The sequence below is a fragment of the Mustela lutreola genome, chromosome 8 (genome assembly GCF_030435805.1).
Source record: "Mustela lutreola isolate mMusLut2 chromosome 8, mMusLut2.pri, whole genome shotgun sequence".
NCBI classification, from domain to species: Eukaryota; Metazoa; Chordata; class Mammalia; order Carnivora; family Mustelidae; genus Mustela; species Mustela lutreola.
This window is the reverse complement of record NC_081297.1, coordinates 65,003,984-65,011,365: the sequence shown is the minus strand read 5'-3', so window position 1 is coordinate 65,011,365 and position 7,382 is coordinate 65,003,984. Positions and strand designations below refer to the sequence as shown.

At 48.3% G+C, this 7,382-nt stretch overlaps 1 long non-coding RNA gene across 1 annotated transcript; it reads right to left on the bottom strand.

Annotated features, from left to right (window-relative positions):
- Window positions 1-618: 618 nt before the first annotated feature.
- Window positions 619-6,922, bottom strand: LOC131837927 (uncharacterized). Its single transcript, XR_009356382.1, has 3 exons — window positions 6,574-6,922; window positions 2,137-2,330; window positions 619-1,224 (listed from the first exon to the last, which is right to left on the bottom strand). It is a non-coding gene; the product is annotated as an uncharacterized LOC131837927 (long non-coding RNA).
- Between the last annotated feature and the right edge of the window lie 460 nt (window positions 6,923-7,382).

The window sequence follows — 7,382 nt, the reverse complement described above, 5'->3', positions numbered from 1 at the left end:
AGCCCGGGGAAGGAGGAAATGCTCAGCTACTCCTGCTGGGCGTGTCTCTGCCCCCCCACCTCTCAAGCCGGGACCCCACCCTTGCCCAATGCAAGTATTGAGGATTCTCAGAAGCTCGCTTCTCACACACCTCCTCTCTTGAGGTGGGGTCCCCCTGGCAGCTTCCCATCACGGCCTCCTCCTTCTGCCTGGCAGCAGGCAAGCTGGGTACAGGAGGCTCAGGGAGTGCCTGTGAATTTGGAAAGCAGCCCAGAGGGGCTCTGAGGGACGTGTGGTTAGGACTGCATGCTGAGACCTCTAGCAGAACTGAGCACCAGGGCTCTAGAACTGGAAGGCCTGAGTTCAGATCTCACATTCTCCACTTGCTGTGTGCGACCTGAACAAGGGAATTTAGTTAGACCTTAGCATCCTCACCTCTGAAATGGGCACAATACAGGTTTCCTGTCCTTCCAGGGGTTCTGAGAGTCACTGACTGAGATACGAGAGCCTAGCACTGTGCCTGGTACATGACGGACACTCATTGCTCCAAACAGGCGAGCTCCCTCACTCCATGACTGGGGACATGAAACCCCGAGAGGAATAACAACTAGACTCTGTTATAAAGACGAAATTATTTTATATCATTTGGGTTTTTTTCTTGTAGGTTTTATTATGGAAGATTTCAACCACATAAAAATGGAAAGAATAATAGAGTGAACTCCTATGTACTCATTACCCCACTTCAATGATCATCATCGCTTGGCCTGCTGAGTTTCACCTATGGCCCTGCCCTACCCCAGGGTTCTTCTGAAGCAAGTCTCAGCTATCACATCATTTCATCTATAAATATTTCAGTATGAATCTCTAAGAGATAAGGACTTAAAAATAGTTCTACTGTCATTCTTATACCTAAAAGATTAAACGACAGCATGTCAATGTCCTTAACTATCTGATTGTTCAAATTCTCCAGTTGTCTCATTTCGGAAAGAATCTGCTCAAATTGGGGTTCCAAAGACAGTCTATATAATGCACATGATTGATGTTACTCCAGTCTTTTTTAAATGACAGGTACCCCCTTTTTCTCTTTCCTCCCCCTCTTGCACTCTATTTGTTGAAAAGACCGGGTCATTTGTCTGCTGGAGTTTCCCACAGTCCGGAGTTTGGTTGTGTCTCTCTCTGTAGAAACTTCATGCAATTCAGGTTCAACATCTGGGATGATTACTCCATAGGTGGTGGGGTGTTTTTCTATCAAGAGATACACATTGTAAGCAGCTGTTGATAATCAGCGCTCAGCTCCATGGTTTCATTAGGGGTTGCAAAACCGTGATGGTCTGTCATTCCTCTGGCACCTGCTAGCTGAAACACCTTCACTAAGAGAAACCTCCCCCTCTCAACTAACTTCGTTAACCTGAGTTAACTTTTGTAAACTATCCAGGAAAAGCAGATGAGAGCTTGATTCTTCTCCCTTTCTTTACGGTTTTGAAAATAATGAGTTACTTTCTTAGCCTCTCCAAAAGTGATCCATTTTTTAAAAAATCATAACTGCATGTATTTAAATATATTTGGAGTGCCTTAACTCGTTGTCATTATAGCTAGCATATATTTCTAAACTGTCTTCTGGCTTAAGTTTATTGAAGGAAAGCAAGAAAAATAAGGGAGGGACAACATGGGAAAGCCAAGAGAATTCTGACTTTGGAGCCAAACAGCCCGGGGTGGAATCTTGGCTCTAGTACTTTTAAGTTGGGTGACCTCGGTCCGGTTACTTAATTAATTTCTCTTTTCTTCTATCTCTTCATCCCGCAAATGGAGAAGTGGTTGATAATCACTAACATTTATTGAGTGCTTGCCATCTTCCAAGCATTGTGCTAAGTACTTTGAAGAGGTAGGAGCTATTCTTAATCCTATCTCAGAGAGGCGGAGGAAACTAAAGCAGTGGTTGAGCGGTTTGCCAAGGTTACACACTTAGAGGGGCGCCTGGGTGGCTCAGTAAGTTAGGCATCTGCCTTCTGCTCAGGTCATGACCCTGATCCCAGGGTCCTGGGATTGAGCCCCACATTGGGCTCCCCTTCTCCGCCTGCTTGTGCTCTCTCACTGTTCTTTCTCTCTCAAATAAATAAAAATCTTGGAAAAAAAAAAAAAGAAGAAGAGTTTACACACCTAGAAAGTGGTAGAGCAGGGACTTGAACTTAGTACAGTCTGGTTCCAAAGCACGTTGTTATTGTGAAGGTTTGAGATGATGATGGTGATCATTCATCACAGGCCCATTACATGCCAGACATCTTTCTAGATACTCGGCTTGACTCCACCAAAGCCCAGGCTCTTAGCTGGTACCCTGTGTTCACAGTCCTGGCCTGTAGTTGCACAATTAGTGAGAATTACCAGTGGTGTAGAAGTAACCCCCATTTGAGTGAGAGATTGGGCAAGGAGCTAACCGGGAAAAAGGCAGGCCCTGACAGGTGAAAGGGTAGGGTCCAGAGCCTGAGCACGGTTGTCCTTGGCTCTTGGCCCTTCCCCTCAAAAACGGAGGACAGTCACATGGGGGAGGGTGCGAATCTATTGCAGCTGTGGTCTCTCCCTCCCCAGCTTCTGTCACCTGCTGAGACGGAGACCTCCTCTCCAAGAATGCAGCCATCCTTGGCCACTTCTATTTCCACTGTCATTCTGGCGCTCATCCTAGTTGTTTTATTAAGCAGTAAAGGCAGGAAAGTTCCCTCTGCTTTCCCAAAGCCTTCCCTCGGGTAGTCTTTGAGGATAGGCCCAGACCTCCCAGGCTGGTAGGGAGGGCAGAGATCCTGGGCGCAGCTGGGATGGAAGAGGTGTCGGTAAGCACACTCCAAGCAGCAATCTTAGCTGTTATTTCCCAAACAGCTGCCGTGTGCCAGGCAGGGGTCAGGCCCCGTGTTATCTCAGTTCATCCCCACAGTGCCCCGAAGAGTTGGGTCTTGTTATTATCTCTGTTTTGCAGATGAGCAAACTGATGCCAAATGAGGTTAAGGAACTTTGCCCGAGGTCACTTGGTGGGGGCAGGTGGCAGAGCCCAGAGTCTAACCCAGACTGTCTAACTCCACCTTGGGTATAGGGAGTCAAGGAAGAAGGTGATGCAAAGGGAGGGGGGCATTCCCAGCAGGAAGAACGGTCTGTGCAAAGGTGTGGAGGCAAGAAAGGGTATGGCCTGTTCAGGGCGGTGACTAACTTTGGCCAGAGTGAAGGGTGTGTAGGGAGGAGTGGCAGCACTTGGCTTTGGAGGTTGGGAGGTGCTGGGTAGAAGAACCTCGCCTTCAGGACTGCAACTTTGTTCTTGGAGGGTTGGGGGGACCCATGGGAAGCGTTGAGTTAGAGGGCTGATGCATGATAAGTGGGTTTGTATGATGATCTGTGGATTGCCAAGGAATTTCCAAGGGTTCACGGTCACATGGAAGCCTCAAGTGGATCCTGGAAGTTAGCCCATTTTACAGATTGGCAAACAGACTTGGAATGGTTATGGGATATACTCAGGCCACAAAGCAATTAATGACTGACCCTAAGCCTAGTGCTCCAGACACTAGAGAACTTTGCTCCCAAAGTCAGACATAATGAAAGAAAGAGGCAGAGGCATCCTCAGGTCCTGATTCTTCCTGCCCTGCTCCTGCTCAGCTTTCTTGGGGAGGGCAAGATGAAGATTAGCTGGGTTGATGCCGAGGTCCCAGGCATCACGGCTTACAAAGACCGTAACAGTAAGTAGTAAGAACCAACTCACTGAATTCCAACCATGTACTAGGTTGGCCAGGTTAAGAGAAAGCTAGACAGAGATCAGTACCACCAGGGAGTCTAGTAACTAATATTCTGACCTGAGGGTTCCCACACTGGATTAGGAGGTGCCCAGATCGGCCTGAAGAGTTAGAAAGGGCCCCAGTAGGAGAGAATTGCCAGAATGCTGGCTTCAGCCCTAACTATGCCCTTCTGGGAGCCTGCCTTGTTAAGTGTGGGGACGGCAGCCAAGAACGTGCTTTTATATAAGAAGCCTTAGCAAGCATCTCAAGCTCACTCAGAAGGTCCAGGTAAAGGTTTCTGTTTGGAGTATTTTATTTTATTTATTTATTGTTTTTTTTTTTAAAGACTTTATTTATTTACTTGTTAGAAAGACAGAGCACAAGAAAGGGGAGCGGCAGGCAGGCAAAGGGAGAGGGAGAAGCAGGCTCCCCGCAGAGCAAGGAGCCCAAAGCAGGGGTCAATCCCAGGACATGACCTGAGCTGAAGGCAGACGACTGAGCCACCCAGCCGTCCCCAGTTAGGGTATTTTAATGAGTTCCATGGGAAACTCCAAAATAGAAACATCTAGATTATCAAGGTCCCTTCCGAACCCAGTTCAAGTTCAGCACCCACTATGCCAGCTGTTATTCCATAGGTTGGGGATGGATACATTAGTCAACAAAACAAAAGATAAATAAGTAAAATTTTGGGGAAGGAAGAAAGGAGTGCCCGGCAAGAGTGATGAGGCATGTGAGCCTGGGGAGAAGTCACAGCATTTGGCAGTGTGGGCAAGGGCCTGGCTCACTGAGAAGCTGATCTGAAGGAGGTCAGGAGTAGGTGGGTGGACTTCTGAGGGGAAGGGTGTTCTGAAGACTCAACAGCCCATGCAAAAGGCCCTCACGTGGCAGCATACGTGCAAGGGAACCAGTGTGACTGGAGCCGGTGAGCAAGGGCTGGGACTGCACTGGGGAAGGGGACAGCCACGGAATGTGGCTCCAACCCTCTAAGATATTTAGCCCTACCTGAGCATTTTGACCCCGATCTTGATCTTGAACCCAGCCCTGCCCTAACTCCTCTTCCACTGAACTTTAATTTTAGGGACCCACCCGTACCCTAATTGCCAGAACAGCTAAATCAAGCATAATGTTATGTGCCTAGGTATGCTTTTGGTATTTTACCTCCTTAATCCTGAGTGTCTCCAACCTGTCCCAGTCTTCTGTCCCACCCAAGTATCTGCCCTTCCTCGACTGACTCTTCTGCAGCCTGAAGGTAAGGGAGCAGAGCAGCTGGAGAGCAGTGGCCAGCAGAAGCCTCACTGCCCCCAGAGAAGCAGTGGCTTAGGGTATAACATCCTGGAAAGAGAGAACCCCTTCAGGTAACTTTTTCTGGAATACACAGTTACTAAGCACCTGCTCTGAGCTCCAGACTGGAAAAATCTCAAGAGGAGTAAGAATTTCCCTGCCCCCTGGGGGCCCAGCCTGAGGTGGGGTGGGAGGAGTGAAGTTGGGTAGGGAAGGAGACAGACAGAAAATTCTAATTCTAATTCTAATGGATTGCTTAGGCTTCTCCAGAGGCTGGCATTGTGAGAAGGAGAGGTAGGAGACCCCCAGATTGCAGAGTTCAGTCAGTCGTTATTTCCAATGGGAGGACCTGTGCAAATCCCTCTCCTCTAGGGCCTCAAGAAGCACTGAGCTCTATCCATATATTAAGATTTTATCCATTCATTTAACAGAGAAGGAGAGTACTAGCAGGAAGAGCAGCAGGCAGAGTGGGAGGGAGAAGCAGGCTCCCCACTGAGCCAGGAGCCCGATGTGGGACTCAATCCCACGACCCTGGGATCATGACCCTAGATAAAGGCAGCTGCTCAATGAACTGAGCCACCCAGGCATCCCATTATCCATATTTTTAAATGAATACACTGCAGTTTCCTTGCATGTAAATGGAAGTAATAATACTGTGGACTGAGGGATTCCCAGAGCCAACCTCCATCCACTTCCAGCTCACTCTCCTGTCGTCAGCCTCTGACCGCCCCCTCAGCAATGCCTGCATGTCCCCCCACTGTGGCGTCCAGCGTGACCAGCTCATATCTGCTGAAAGGAGGATCATACCAGCTGGTGGATGTGACCTTGGCTGCAAAGGGCAGCACACAGCTGATGTAATAGTCATTAAAGTGTCCTACAGGGACGCCTGGGTGGCTCAGCCATTAAGGGTCTGCCTCCAGCATAGGCTCAGGTCATGATCTCAGGGTCCTAGGATCGAGCTCCGCATTGGGCTCCCTGCTCAGCAGGAAGCCTGCTTTTCCCTCTCCCACTCCCCCTGCTGTGCTCCCTCTCTCACTGCTTCTCTCTCTCTCTCAAATAAATAAGTAAAATCTGTAAAATAAATAAATAAATAAAATAAGGTATCCTACAAATGTAAGCTGTGATGGCCCCAACAGACATCATCATGACGGCTGATCAATGGCTAGGGTTGCCAACTTTAGCAAATAAAAATCCAGGACACCTCATTAAATTTGAATTTCAGATAAAGAGCTCTTTTTTTCTTTAGCGTAAGTGTGTCCCACACAATATTTGGAACTATAGGGGAGGCAGAATTCTACTTCTTGCCTCATAGGGGTGTTTGGCTGGGCCTGAGAATGAGATTGACATAGGACAGATGAATGGGAACAAAGCACACACATGTACGTAAATTTTCCAGGACACGGGGAGCCTCCTAAGGAAGGGAAGACCCAAAGACATGGCGAAACCACATGCTTTCATACTGGGTTGAACAGAGAGAGGCAAATGGGGAAAAGTAAACAAACCAAAATACGGGAAGCGAGGGAAGTTATCTTATTTTTAGCAAAGTCTCTTGGCTTTGACTCACCTTTGAAGAATGTTTCTTGTTTTCCTCGTACAGGGAGGGCATCTCTCACATGGGAAGGAAAGGGAGGTGAGGCGCTCTTCTCGCATCTGTTGTTTTTCAAGGGCCTTTAGCTCAAAATAGTCTTCACGTCAGAATGGCATCTCAGGGACTGGCGTGTTCTGCCACGCTTCAGGACATATTTATACAAAAATATGATTTGTTTGGGGCTCCTGGGTGGCTCAGTCTATAAGCGACTGCCTTCGGCTCAAGTCATGATCCCAGGGTCCTGGGAGCGAGCCCTGCATGGGGCTCCCTGCTCAGTGGGAAGCCTGCTTCTCCCCTCCCACTCCCCCTGCTTGTGTTCCCTCTCTTGCTGTCTTTCTCTGTCAAATAAATAAAATCTTAAAAAAAAAAAAAAAGAAAATTAAAAGGTGAGTTTCTAAAACAAATATATGATTTGTTTATTTGAAATTCAAATGTAGCAGTGCATCCTGGGTTTTATCTAGAGACCGTTTTGATGACAGTTTATTGGCTGGCTGGGCATGACAGGGAAGTGGGGCCAGGAAATGGCTCTGCCAAGGCTGTGTAGACCTGAATCAAATGTGAGGATGAGTTGCCAACATGTCTGCCGGGACCTCAGCACGATTGTCTCAGGCCCTTATCCATTAGCGGACCCCTCACACTCAGGCCTGCTGGGGTCAGCCTCTCTCCCTTTCAGGTCTGGATGCCCCATCCTCCTATCACCTACCTGGACGCTGCCCTGGGTGACCTCCCAGGCTCACCAACGAGGTACTGAATGGTGACATGAATACCTCTCGGCGCATGCTCAC